The sequence below is a fragment of the Gavialis gangeticus genome, unplaced genomic scaffold (assembly GCF_001723915.1).
Source record: "Gavialis gangeticus isolate Ggan-Ray unplaced genomic scaffold, GavGan_comp1, whole genome shotgun sequence".
Lineage (NCBI taxonomy): Eukaryota > Metazoa > Chordata > Crocodylia > Gavialidae > Gavialis > Gavialis gangeticus.
In genome coordinates, this window is record NW_017729024.1 from 105534279 (window position 1) to 105547767 (window position 13489).

General features: G+C 40.4%; 1 long non-coding RNA gene and 1 pseudogene across 1 annotated transcript in view; one reads left to right on the top strand and one right to left on the bottom strand.

Moving 5' to 3' along the window:
- The window catches only part of LOC109298097, a 45697-nt pseudogene extending 44966 nt beyond the window's left edge, over positions 1–731 (top strand).
- A 4187-nt stretch (positions 732–4918) lies between these two features.
- LOC109297615 overlaps positions 4919–13489 on the bottom strand; it is a 22753-nt gene continuing 14182 nt past the window's right edge. The window contains exon 3 of the long non-coding RNA XR_002097363.1: positions 4919–5081. This is a non-coding gene — a long non-coding RNA (uncharacterized LOC109297615). The remainder of the gene's footprint in view (positions 5082–13489) is intronic.

Below are 13489 nucleotides of genomic sequence, written 5' to 3' on the forward strand. Positions count from 1 at the left end.
TGTAATTCGGACAGCAGGCGTGACCTGTATCATAAGAGGGGGAGTCGTGGTAAACGTGGGGTCAAGAATGGGTGGTGAACCAGCAAGTGGCTCATGGGGCAAAAAATAAGGGCCTGGTTAAAGAGGAGCGTAGGGAAGGCTAAACACTGGTTGAGAAAAAAAAAGAAGATATCCCCTAGAGATCCCTCAAACATTTCTCCTCCTTCCAGTCCTGACCCTTCACCGGAACACCCGGAGTCAGAGAGTGGAGGTGTAGAATATGGTTTAGGAAGCCCTTTAGAGGGTCCCTCAAATGTACCTCAGCCTCCCAGACCTGACCTTTCACCAAGACCCACAGAGACAGAGAGGGGAGATGGTGACTATGATTTAGGAAGCCCTTTAGAGGGCCCCTCAAATGTTACCAGACCACCCAGGCCTCCCCCACCACCAAGACCTGATGGGTCAGAGGGTTGGGATAACAAATCTGGCATGGAAGACAGTTTAGAGGACCCCTCAAATGCCCCTGGCCTCCTGAGTCATCAGAGGATGTATTACCAGACGTATATATGGTGCAGGTGAGAAGGCAAGAGTGGTCTGTAGCCATGTTTGGAGGCATGAGGTACACTGAGGAGTTCAGTTTCGTGAATCTGAAGCGTGTGCCGTTACATGTGGCATACAAAGCCATAACCCAAGGGGTGGAAGAAATTGTAGTAGAACTGCACCAGAGATTCACAGTCAATGACTATGCATAGTTACGTATTCAGGCAGATAGCATGGCAAACTGTTTATACACTCGTGCTATTAATTTAAACAAGATGACCCCAGAGCTGTTTTTAGAGTGGTTCAGTAACAAAGCCAGAGAGAAATATTGCTCGATTCAACATTTCGGCTCGTTGTGGTCATTGTGAGAGGCCGAGGAGGGTGGAAGCCATAGAGTTATAAGCTCTATCCCCTATTCCCAGATCATTACTAAAAAGAGGAAGTAGTTAATTGACTTGAATACTTATGATACTAACCTGTGCTTTGCAGGCAGTCTATTGGCTGTTACAGAACGTAGAGGGGCCAGAGATGTCGAACTGCTAGATGGTGCCAAAGAACTGCATAGGAAATTAGGCATGTCCATATACTAAAAGGTTATGCTCCATCAAGTACCTTTGTTTGAAGACCTTGCTTGAGTTGAACCTGCATTACACCATATCCTAATGCAAAGCACTATTCTTGTAGCAATAACAGTCACAGTTGTGAATCCCTAGTGGGTCATATCCAAACTGATGTCTGCATTCATATTCCAACAGCAATCCTAACAAGATTTTTATGAAAGTACTGTAGTGAAAAAGAGAAATGAATTATGGAAGAGGTTTGCAGCATAGAGATGTTTTCCTGAATTTAGAAGGAAATGTGACTTTTTTGGTTGGAGAAGGAAGACAACACCCATATGTCTTCAAATAAGTAAATTTGATTCAGGACTTGAAAGCTTGTATAGAAAAGAAGATTAAAAAGAAAAATGTCAATTGGATCTCTTCTGAGTAGACCTATTAGTGAGTTCAAATGGAAACATTATAGGGAGTGGGTTGTTTTATTGCTAGCTGTATACTGAGCATATTCATATTTGGAACTAATGGTTTGTTAAAGGACCTAGTCAGTTAAATGCCACATACAAGTTAGCAAAAGCAACAAAAGCCTCTTGAGATACTCAGGAGTCATGATTTAAAAAGAGTCTTTTTCCTGGTTTTCCCAGACAGACGTACCTGAGACAATTATATTTAAACAATATCAAAGGGTACCTGTACATGAGCAGGAAAGCTGTTCCGACACGCTGGAATTCCAGCGCATTGGAGCATTCTTGATTCACTGAGTCTGCTGAAGCATGGCAGTTACTATGCTCCAGCACCCTCCTGCGTCCTAAGTATCAGTGTCCTCATGCTTCAAAATGGTGGTTGAGGTGTTTTATCCAAGCTCGTTGACAAGCTTTAGATAAAGTGTCTCCTCCCCTCCCCCCCCCCACCATTTTGAAGTGTGGGTATGCTGATACATGAGATGCTGTGAGTGCTTTAATTACGGCAGCTCTTGGAGCTGCTCTAACTGAAGCGCCCCCACCCTCTCCCACTCCCAGAGCATATATATAAATGCCTTTAGGTAGCACAGTTTAAGAAAAATGCTGCATTTTAAATCACTATTGTTGATATTTATTTCTTTATGCTCCTATTTTTGCAAGCACATTTATAACTGCAGAATTTGGCCCAGAATTGTGACATATTCAAAAAGTTTGTAGCCAATGTAATGAAACCAAAAGAAGAATGATTTATTGTTCTTAGAGCATCTTCCTAAAGAGTTGGGGAAATATGGTTGAAGGTCTACAGATCAGCAGATATACATAAGTATACATTTAAGGATGGGTATATGAGAGAGCACACTATTTTAAAACCTGCAAACACCACAAAAATCTAGAATGCCTCAATTCCTATGCATAACTTGGAAACATCCCAACCACCTGAAGTGTATGGCAAGAAGTATAGAAAGGCAGAAAAAAACAAAAGGAGAAAAACAATTTTAAAATATACCAAGTTGTTAATAAAAGATGAGAGAGACATCCACCCTCTCCCTGACTGGAGGAATATTTATGAGTAAGCATATTTTTCATGGCGTACTATGTCTAGGAAGTGGAAGGCAGGTTTTGTGTGGCTTCCAGTGGTGACGCATAAGGGGTGCACATGCACCCCCTGACCGGCCACATTTGCCGCTTTGCTGATGGACACGGGGGGCAGGCAGGAGCGCTGGTGCCCACCTCTGCAAGCACCAGCCAATTGCACTGCTTATGGGAGTGGCTGTAGCAGTCGGCTGGCACTTGCTGCCAGAAGCAGCTGCAGCCACTCCTGGAAGTGGCTCCAGTGATTGCAGTGTTTGGCCACAGCAGTCAGCTGTTGTGGGCCGGTCTGTAAGATCACCCCGGGGGGAACCCCCATCTCCCTGGTCACCCGGAGCAGCTGCGGGGGACCCTCCCTGCTTGGCAGGTGTGGTTGTAGGTGGGGCACATGCCCCCCCCGACTAAGGCGGCAGCAGTCACCCATGGTGGCTTCCTCTTTAACCCACAACCTCCACACACCTAGTAGGTAAAAGACTTTGCACATGCTCCCTCTTAATAGTAACTGTTCAAAGCAGCATTCACTTCTTTATAAACCTAATGCAGGCAGACACAACCACTCCTGCTCCTGCCACAGCTGCTTCCTGGTTCAGCCCTGTGTATGCCTCCTGAAAACTACCTGAGACCGTTTCATTGCAACACGCTTGAAAGTGGTTGAGAGCCACTGTTCACAGAGTCAGCTAAACCTTGAAGAACTGGTGGTGTCATATAGATTGGACTGGCTGCTGCATGCCACTGCTGCCACCTATCTGTTGATCCAAATAAGTCAGGAAGAGAGACCTATAAAATAAAGTACTGGAATAACAGTAGTTTCATGAAGCTAGAATAGGCCCTGAATCAAATTGACACTCCTCATTGGCTTTGTTATATATACAAGCTATGTGTATATTAAAAAAAACAAAAAGGGAAATGGAAGGGAAGGCAGCTGCAGTTCTCATATTATAGGAACACAAGTTTCTCCATAATTTTGGCCATGCTGGCTCAGAAAAAAATTGGGAGGTTCTCAAAGTTCAGAAGTAGTCCCAAGAATACGGGTGATCTTAATAAAATGTGATTTGCACTTAGAAGTGCTGGGTTCACTGGTCTGCTCTGTTCCACTCCTAAATAAGCAGCCATAATAGACTGTCCATTGTGAGTAAATATATTTTCGTTACAATGTCCTCAGAAAAACCTTCAAACACATACTAGCAAGTGATCTGCATGGTAATGCGATAACAAGCTCTGACATGTAGGATTACACAGTTACTTTAAAAATCAGGACATATAACAACACATAATTAAACAATAATTACTCCCAACTGCTTTGGAGCCCAACTAGAAAACTGAAGTCCATCAGCTGACCTTGACAAGAAGTTAAATGGCCTGGCGACCTCTCCTTCATTTTCAGCACAGAGCAGCAAGACCAAACTCAGTCTTTCTCTGCACACAAAGAAATATTTTTGTCCAGGTTCATACAACGCTTCAGCAAGAGAATCATACAAAACACTAAGAACAGATCCCTGTTTTCCCTTCTCTGGTCATCTAGGTCTGAAGGCAGTTGTTTTAAAACATTATTCATTAAAAAAAGGAATGAATGTCAGTGTTTCTGATTTCCGTTTTAGTGTATTCAGCCACGGAACTAGGTTCTTGCTAATGCTTCTGCTTTCTTTGTGAGCTGCATATAGTGAAGCATTTCCCTCCAACTATTTGCAGGCAAAACCCCTTAATTAAAACAATGTTACCTGTGGTTTGCATACATGTGGGCAGAGTCACGTGTATGTCTGGCCATTGGGCCTAATGGAAAGGCCATGGAAAGACAGGGAACACTTGTCTCAGGCAGAAGCAGCCATGGTGATCAATACAGACCTTTGTGACTGAATTCTTTTGTGGACTTAGAACGCCAAATTTTCAAGCTGGTTACTGTTATGGCTTGCACCTATGTGAGTGTACAAATCATTTGGGAAAGGACTGTTGATAGACTGTGTGAGTTACATGAATAATTGTTTCCCTTCTATAGTTTTTTTTTCCCACAAGGCAATATGAAACTGGTGCATATGCCTACTTTCTTTGTTGCAGTTATTTTTTTGCAGACAAACTTTGGCTGGCCATTTTGCCTAGTTTTTTTTTCTTAAGAGCACAAGCTTGACCAATCGCTGGTTGTGTTTGTGCATCATTACTTTGCATTTCTAAACAAATTATTTAAGTTGGCTTAAATGCTGATGCAAACAGAGGTGTGCATAATAGATTTTAATTAAATTAAATATAACAATCCTCCAGAAAAAAAAAGTAGTGTTCAGTTCCAGAGTTAGCAACATAATCATAAATCATCTTTGTATTCATTACATTATGTATGAACATAGGGCCAGTAAATGCTTATTGATCCCAACCCATTACACGGTTTGATAACCAGAGTAAATAGTATATATTTTGTATCCCAGGGTAGGTGAACAACATTTGTAATATTCCCCCATGCCTCTGGAGCCTTTTTCTCCCATTTTTCATTCTTTCATTTTCAGGAGCTATTTCCTGCTCAATGAGCTTAACATAGGCATGTGCAAATGTGCACACAGGACTCTATACCTAGAATTCCTAAATGGCTGGATCTTTCCTATGCTAGAGGAAAGTAAATCTGGATTTACACCCTGTGCTTCTAAGCAGAGCATACTACATTGATTGAGACGAGATGGCAAATATTCTCTGCATCTGTTGAAATCCTCATCAGTATTGCCAGTAGAAGGAGCAGATATATTTTATGTTGCATACTTAATATTAACTACTGATAGGCAAAACCCTTATAGTGGTGAGATTGCCAAATATAGCCACTAGGTTCTTAAAAATATATTGTCAAGTAAGCACCAAAATCACAACTTCTGTTGATTTTCCAAGGTCTAAAGTTGTGATTTCGGTGCTTGACGATATATTTTTAAGAACCTAGTGGCTATATTTGGCAATCTCACTACAATTTGAAAATGCAGAGACATTCAGTAGTTCCTCATTCCTTTGGTACCTATTAGAATTTTGACGTTCTCTGGGTCAGATGCTCATCCCAGTATGTGAAGCTGCCAACAACCTTTGAGCCTTCTGTAGTTTTCAGAAACCTGTACAATTAGAGTTTCAAAATTCTTTAGAGCATAGCCCATAGCTTAATTGAGGGACTTGTGGACCCTTCATTGCCAGCTGAGCGGCTCACCTTTTTTTCCCATTCACAATTGTTAGGGGTCTACTTAAGTTGAGGAGGCAGGCAGCCAATTTTGTGGGGAGTTCATGGGGCTAGCTGCCATTTTCATGGGCTGATCAGGGACCTCCCCCCCACCATGCCTCTGGTCAAGGGGCTCTGGCAGTCACGCTGTACACAACATGATTTGCAGTTAATACCATCATTATACACTTTATTAAAGGACGTCGTAAAAAGGAGTTTACTCAGGGCTAACCTTGAGACAGGCAATTCATATTACCTCTTAAACACTAGCTCTTAAACATCCAGCGGCAGTAGATACAGACATTCTCTGTCGTTGTGGGGTGAACAGTTGTCCATATACTCAGACGGCATGCTCAGTATCCACTGAGTTTGTTGGAATGGTGAGACAATGTCTTGCCGGGGTGTAGAGATGTGGAAACCAATCGCAGACAGAGTCCCAAGGCACAGGCAGAGGCACAAGCATCCAGCACTCTTTGACAAAGTTCATGTTATCAATGTGTTCCTTGTCATGCTCTTTCTGCCATCCAGGGATTGATTTCAGTAGCTGAGGGTTACAACTCAGAACAAGCACCTGGTTGGGGTCCAAAATGAAAACAGCACTAAGGAAGAAGGCAGCCGGTTGTCTGAACAGTGGTGGCAGTGACAGGGTTGTACCTGCAGTACTGGTTCAGATTCACAGGTATTATCTGTAACAGATCCGTTCTCCACTGCTTTTCATAAGGATAGCTTGACAGTTCTTGTGATGTCCTATCTTCAACCCAACTTATCAAATCCATCAACTTGTTGTGTGCATAGTGGATCACAGCCTGCCAGCCTTCAAACCATGGTAGAAGCTCCATGAACCAGGTGGTATTTTCAGCCACGAATGTCACTTGATCTCGAATGTTGCCCCATCTTAAGATATCATGAAGCTTAAGCATGCACTGGGTGTGATTTCCAGCTTCTCAGTCATAAACTGCTGGTAGTACTGCATATGCTTGGAATGGTAATGAATCACGTTGAACCAGAAATTCCTTGTGAGCACAGGCTTCAGTGGCAGTGACACATTGGCATGCAAGTTCCCTCTTTGACTGCCACAAGACTCCCTATACCAGACCTTATGGCCTGGACTGCTTGAAGGCTCTCTAGAAGGAGGACAGCACGCTATCCACGTAAAGGAAGTGTATATACCAGACGTCACTTACTAAAGTCAGAATGTGCACATTGCAGGTGACAGACACTGCACTGAGCAGCATTCCTTACAGCACGTCAGAGAAAGCCTTGCATGTGTATATGGCTTTGTTGTACAGAAATGCTGAGATCTTGTCAAATTCTAAGCCATAGTTAATAACTGACTTCACTATGACCTGAGACATGGTAGAAAAATTGACAGAAGTGAGGTGGACTGGCTCAGTTTGAAATGCAGGCAGGTCCTTGTCTGTCTAGCTGTCAAGCAGAAATAAAATGTGCAGCAAGTAGTTATCTTGAGGGTCAGTGGCTTCATCGGCCGCAATGGAGAAGGTTTCATATTCTGCCAATACAACTTTGTGAGCTGTACATGCAAAGAATCACTGCAGGGAGATAGTGTTGGTGAAGCTTGTTGGCACATGGAAAACTGTTAGTATTTGGCATATTTTGGTTCAGGTATTCCATTAACTTTGAGTGATCAAGTTTCTCCAGTGGGATGTTTTAAAAGACAGTGCCAGATTCCTCTTGCTTCCCTGTCTGGCCCCAGCCTAGCTCCTATCCCGAGCCTGTATTGCAGGTTCAGCTCTGAATTATTCCCTTTCCCCCAAACTTTCCCCTCTGTGCCTCAGGACTACATGGCTTCCTACCCTTTTCTCTGCTTGCTGGTAAGTTTATTTTTGTTTGTTTGTTTGTTTGTTTGTTAGTGAGACCACCATTTTTCGAGGAGCTTGACTGATTTTGAATTTTCTGCAAGAAACAGGGAATTGTGATTTCAGTAGGTCCTAACAACTGAATAACGTCTCCATATCAACTGCAAAAGTTACATGTTTTAAAAACTAAAAATCATCAGTGAAGTATTTAATGTATCTTAGCTGCCTCTCAAGTGATGGAGTAGCTGAGAACAAAAAGAACTAGCATTGCATGACTAAGTTCGGATCTGCTGACCACTACCAAGTGCATTGCTGAAACTCTGTAAACAGGGAAATGATGAATAGTGAATAATAATCCATATTGTTGCTCCTACAACATATACTGTGGCATTTTTTGCAGACATTGCTAGTAAAAAAACCCCCAACAATTATTTTCAAGGAAAAGATCCATTTCCCAAAATATAAGCAGATGTCAAACAGAAAAGTGGCCCATATTTTGTTGAATTAAATAATGTTCAAGAAGTGGAATGAATGTGTGCTTTGCTGTTGGTCTGTACTCAGCCCACGTATACTGCGGCCAAAGATGACCCATTAAAACTAGAGAGCTAAATTAACCTTATCTGTTCTCTTCAGAGACTTGAGAGTAGGGAGGTAGAAAAAGACTGTGCTAGCATAAACTAATTGCAGTCTTCTGTAAGGAAGGATTCCATCATATACCACTTTTTGGGGTTATTTTTTTTATTCTCAACCTAATATCTCTGCCATGTTACTTTAAAAAAGGTATCTGAATTCTGGATGCTACTGTAAATCCAGTCAGTCTTCCTCTCTCCTTTACAAAAGAAACAATCTGATGCCACTGCAGTGAACACATAGACTAAGACTTCAAAAGGCCTTTTGATCATGGACACTGTTAAACTACCAATCAGTCTTGGAACTGAAATCTCTCTTAAAATTTGGACAAGCATTTCATGTAACAGTATATGTGGTTTATCATATTGTTTACTACCATCAACCCCCTGACTCAATGCAATTAGACTTTAACAAATGAATAATAAATAGGTAATCCTCTGTTTTATAATTCTTTAACGTGTTGCTGCCTACAAGTTGTACATCTAAGAGGAAAGATGGTCCAGAGTGGAGGATATTGGTTTGGGATTCGTGAGTTCAGTTTCCTTCTGTACTATTGAAGGAACACATGTGGTGTTGAGCAAGTTTTTTACTCTCTACCTGAGCCTCAGTTCTCACCTGCTGAAACAGGATTACAGCACAGTGCTTTGCCTTACACAGTTGTTGTGGCAATGAATACAATATAGACAGTTCAAATACAAGGTAATGGTGGCCACATAAATACCATAGAGAGATAATTAGGGATATCACTGTGAAATAAAATGCTGTCTTCATGCATACTGCAAAAGGGCAAAATTAAGAAAATCAGTTTGGCTGTCTACAGATGTGGAAAAAAAATACCAGACAATGCTTTACTTTCAGCTCCTCATGCCCCTGCACAGAGTGCAGTACAACGCATGCCCAGAAGAAACATCACGTTAGTTGGACCTGATTGCCCAATGTCTGTATAGACTACGTGCTTCAGAGGGGCTTTTTGATGCTTTTAGCTAATAGCTAATTGAACCAGCTATTAGATAAAAGTGCCAAAAAGCCCTGCTGAAGCTCCTGATTTATACAGATGCTGGGGAGCTGAGTCAAACTGACATGCTTCCTCTTTCAGTAAAGTGTGTTCTTCAGCCGGGGGAGGGCGGGGGCATGTCTGTCAGCGGCCTTCATGGCTGGGATGAAAACTTGGAAGGATACATGTGACAAAACCCAGGACACCAGTATTTAAAAAGCAATTGTAACTTGTTGAGCTAAAATATGTTACCTCTGGAAAAACAGACAAAACCCTTTTAGTTTTAAACACTAAGTAATAGAAAGTGGTTGATATTTTCATATGTAGGATTTTTAATGCAGTATTTCAGCACTGTTTTTATGTACTAAAAAGAAACAGTTGGTCCATGCTTATAAATAGTTGCTCCCCACAAATGCATGTACACACATTCAATCTATATATAAATATACAATTTTATTTCATGCTGGATTTCAGTAAATACCACTGTCAACCCAAATACTGCTAAACAAAATGTTGTTTGATTTTAATTCTACTAGCATGCTATTTATTGTATAATGGCATAAAAATGTTAATGCCGTGAAGTTGATACCAGTTTGTACACTATTTTATTCATTCTTACAGTGAATTCATTTGTACATATGCAGTCTATGCATATATTGTGTGTATGTGTGCACGTATGCACAGACTAATTTAGAAAATTTATATGCAAGTAATATACATTTCAAAATACATGTTTTAACATGATAGTTTCTCCTCAATTTATTGTCCTCAATCACTACCTCCTCTGTGCTGCCAGTTAAGGTGGCATCCCTCTGAGGTTTTTGAGTCTTAAAGAAAAGTAAAATGTAAAGAAGAGATCTGCAGCCTAGTCTCACTGGATTAATTTAAGCCATCTTGCATTGCCTGCACAGGTGATGAAACAGAGCCTTTCACAGCCTGGGACACCAGCAGGACATCCTGTTTCAGTTTAGAAATCACCTCTATTTTCCACCCACCCACCCACCAATAAAACAAAGAAAAGCAAGAAATAATCTCTGACAGAAGAGACTGCTCAGATGTTGATTGTCACACTGGCATTAGGCCAAGCTCAACGTGTCTCAAAAATGGACCCAGGAGGGGAGCTACTGGAAAGCAGTCAAAGACCACTGAAAGAGGAAGTCATTAAACTACCAATAACAACAAAACTCTCATTTGTTCAGCTTTTCTTTCTTCTCTCTCTCTCTCTCCTTTTTAAAAGGATAAATCAAATAAGAAACCATCCTCCAGGCTGGTAATAAAACTCCAAACCTCCTTGTTTATATTTCACTCAAACTGCTGGTGCTGTCTAGTTTTGTTGTATTTTTTTATGATCTTGTGCATAACTTGACTTTTTTTTTTAAAGCTAGGTTGCAAGTTTCTGGAAGAGTGAAAGGAAAGGTTTAGTATAGCAGCGTGAAGCTTGTAAGCGCTTTTGTGATGATATCTTTATGATAGCAGAATGGTTTATTTGTTCCTATCTGGAATGTTATGGAGGTAGGGAGCAAAAAAGGACACACATTTAAAATCTACTGTTTGATCCTCAGCTGGTGGGAATGACTGACAGAGTGCTTTTGAAATCAGTACAGCTCTGCTGATTTACAGCAGCTGGGATTCTGCCCTTTAAATGAATTTATTGAATGTAGAAGAATATAATTTTTTTCAGGAAACTCATTAATAGTGAGCTATAAATAAGTGAATATTTTGCATGTTGGAAAGTTGGAAGGGAGGCTATTGTAATTAGGATTTCACTGCATAAGATTAAAGTGTTAGATGGTACAAAGAATTGGAATGTGATATTTCTCAGCTGTGAGGGGAAATCAGCTTCTTAGGCAAGCAGTTTATGGTGTGTGGCTTAAAAATATATAAAACTTACACATCTGAACAAAATATCTGACCTGCATATATGTCTCAACAGTAATTGCGCCAGTTGACAGCAGTGGCTCAACAGTGGGGGTCTAATTAGCAAAATGAATGGAGCAAGTAGTAAGTGTTTTGGCAGATGATAGAGACATACATTAGATAATGTTTACTTTTCCTTTTTCTAAATACTGTTATTAATTAATACCAGGATGTTTCCTTTCTAGCCATTTGGAGTGCAGCTTTGGGACTGCTCCTTTGATATAACACAGCAATTCTGGTGGCTGTTCACTTGTCAGTATTTGGCACAGTGGAGGGAAGATACAGCTTGAGACATCTCCTAACATATGGCCCAAAAGGGAAGGGGGAGAACAAAAGTACTGTGTATTGCTTGCAACTAGGTCTGAAAATATCCTAGGAGAGTCAGTTTTCTCATAGCCAGCATGGCCACATTGTTTATGACAATCTGGTAAATATTCTGAACAGATGCACTGCAAAAACCTTAGTCTTGAGAGCCACTCACACTTCATTTTCTTTGGCCTGGGCCAGTAGATAAAGCCAGGACACATCAAATGAAGGAGGACCCAAACATACATAGTTCAGGCCCAGATCTGTATCTGGTGTACCTCAAATGTGGTTTTGTATATGGATCCATATAGAGGAGCCTGACAACTGAGATCTGAATCTGAACCTCCCCAAGAGAGAAAATCTGCCTCTGGAAAGGGGTTTATTTGCTCAACCTATGCAAAAAACAGGGTTTGATTTGTGTTAAATAAGGGACAATATTACAGTGATCCAATTCTATAGACAAAGTATATTCCTTTAGTAGCAGCACAGCAGGCTGTTTGTGTATACATGTATACTAGCAAACACAGATTTGATTATTTCAGCATGTGAGGATATTTTCTTTTTGGGTCCAAATGTAATGCAAGGGAAAAGGAGTCCTTTCTTAACATTTAATGTACTTCTCAGATCACAGATTAGCTCCTTCCAGTGTTCACTCCTATCCTTCTTGTGCCCCCTTGCAGCCCTTCACATAATGACATAGTAATAAATGCTCACCTAATGAAATCTCTCAAAATACTGGTGATGCAAATTCATTAGTTAAATGAGTAACAGATGCACAAGAACACCTTGGGGGAGAATGTATTATGGAGACACAACTGTCATTGTACACCCTCCCTCCATAGGTTGCATTTTTCCACCTGCTCCTGTGGTGTACACCTGTGGCTGGTTGGCAAGGATCATGGCTGTGAAAGACTTGGATGGGGCTTTTCAGAGCACCTTTTGTTATCATTGTGGCAAGCCTTTAAACCATTGCCTGACCATTCACATGCATTTTGTATTTCCTAATCATTCTGGGCATCCTAATGTATCTTTTATACTGTGTAAATGAGGTCAGTGTGAAGGATAACCTATTTTAAAACAAGGGACTTGATTGCATGCGTAAAGACTGCTCATTAATGCATGGACCCTCCATATGTGTGTGCAAAACTACCACTGGAACTTGTAAATGTTTTTTGTGTAGGTAGATAACCCTCAATTTTTTTCAATATATACAATTTACATTTAGTGGTTTTGACCTTTTGAACTGACTAGTGACTTGACATATAGGTGGAACTCAGAACCCTCAAGAATCAGCTGTAAGAAGTAGAATTCTAAATTTACTTCTGAACTGTGCATATAGTGAATGCAAGCTAACATTTGCAGGTCAGTTTTTAACAATTGGGTATCTAACTCCAGAATTTACATACATTAAAAAAATCACCGCTTTGTGAATGTAAATATAAATTCTGCCTTTGCAAATGGTTATGGGGAAAATATTAGAATGGACAAATAGGAACCAAATGGTAGCAATAGGACACATTTTAAATTTTTCACACACAACAAACTGAAATTTGGTCTTTTTTTAAAAAATGGATTTTTCCCACAGCACTTCTATTTTTCAAAAGCTTCTCAATGGCCACTTTAGAAAAGGGTCTCTGTTGTTTTGTAAACTTCTGTTGTCAACTTTTCTTTTATTTCCCTTTCTCCTTCTGTTTCCCTTAACCATTTTGGCCTTCTTGTAGAGTGCCTAGCACAATGTAGTACCAGTTTCTTTACAATAAGCCTACAATGTGACCCATAGCTGGTGGATGACATAAGGAAGGGGGTCAGTGAGATGACGGCAAAAATCTAAAGGGATATAATTAATGCTAAGCATTATGGTGTGTGTGTGTGTATGTGTGTGTATATATATATCTATATATCTATATCTATATATCTATATATAGATATATATATATATATATCTATATATAGATATATAGATATAGATATATCTAGATATAGATATATAGATATAGATATATTAGTGTCTACTTTTGGAACATGTT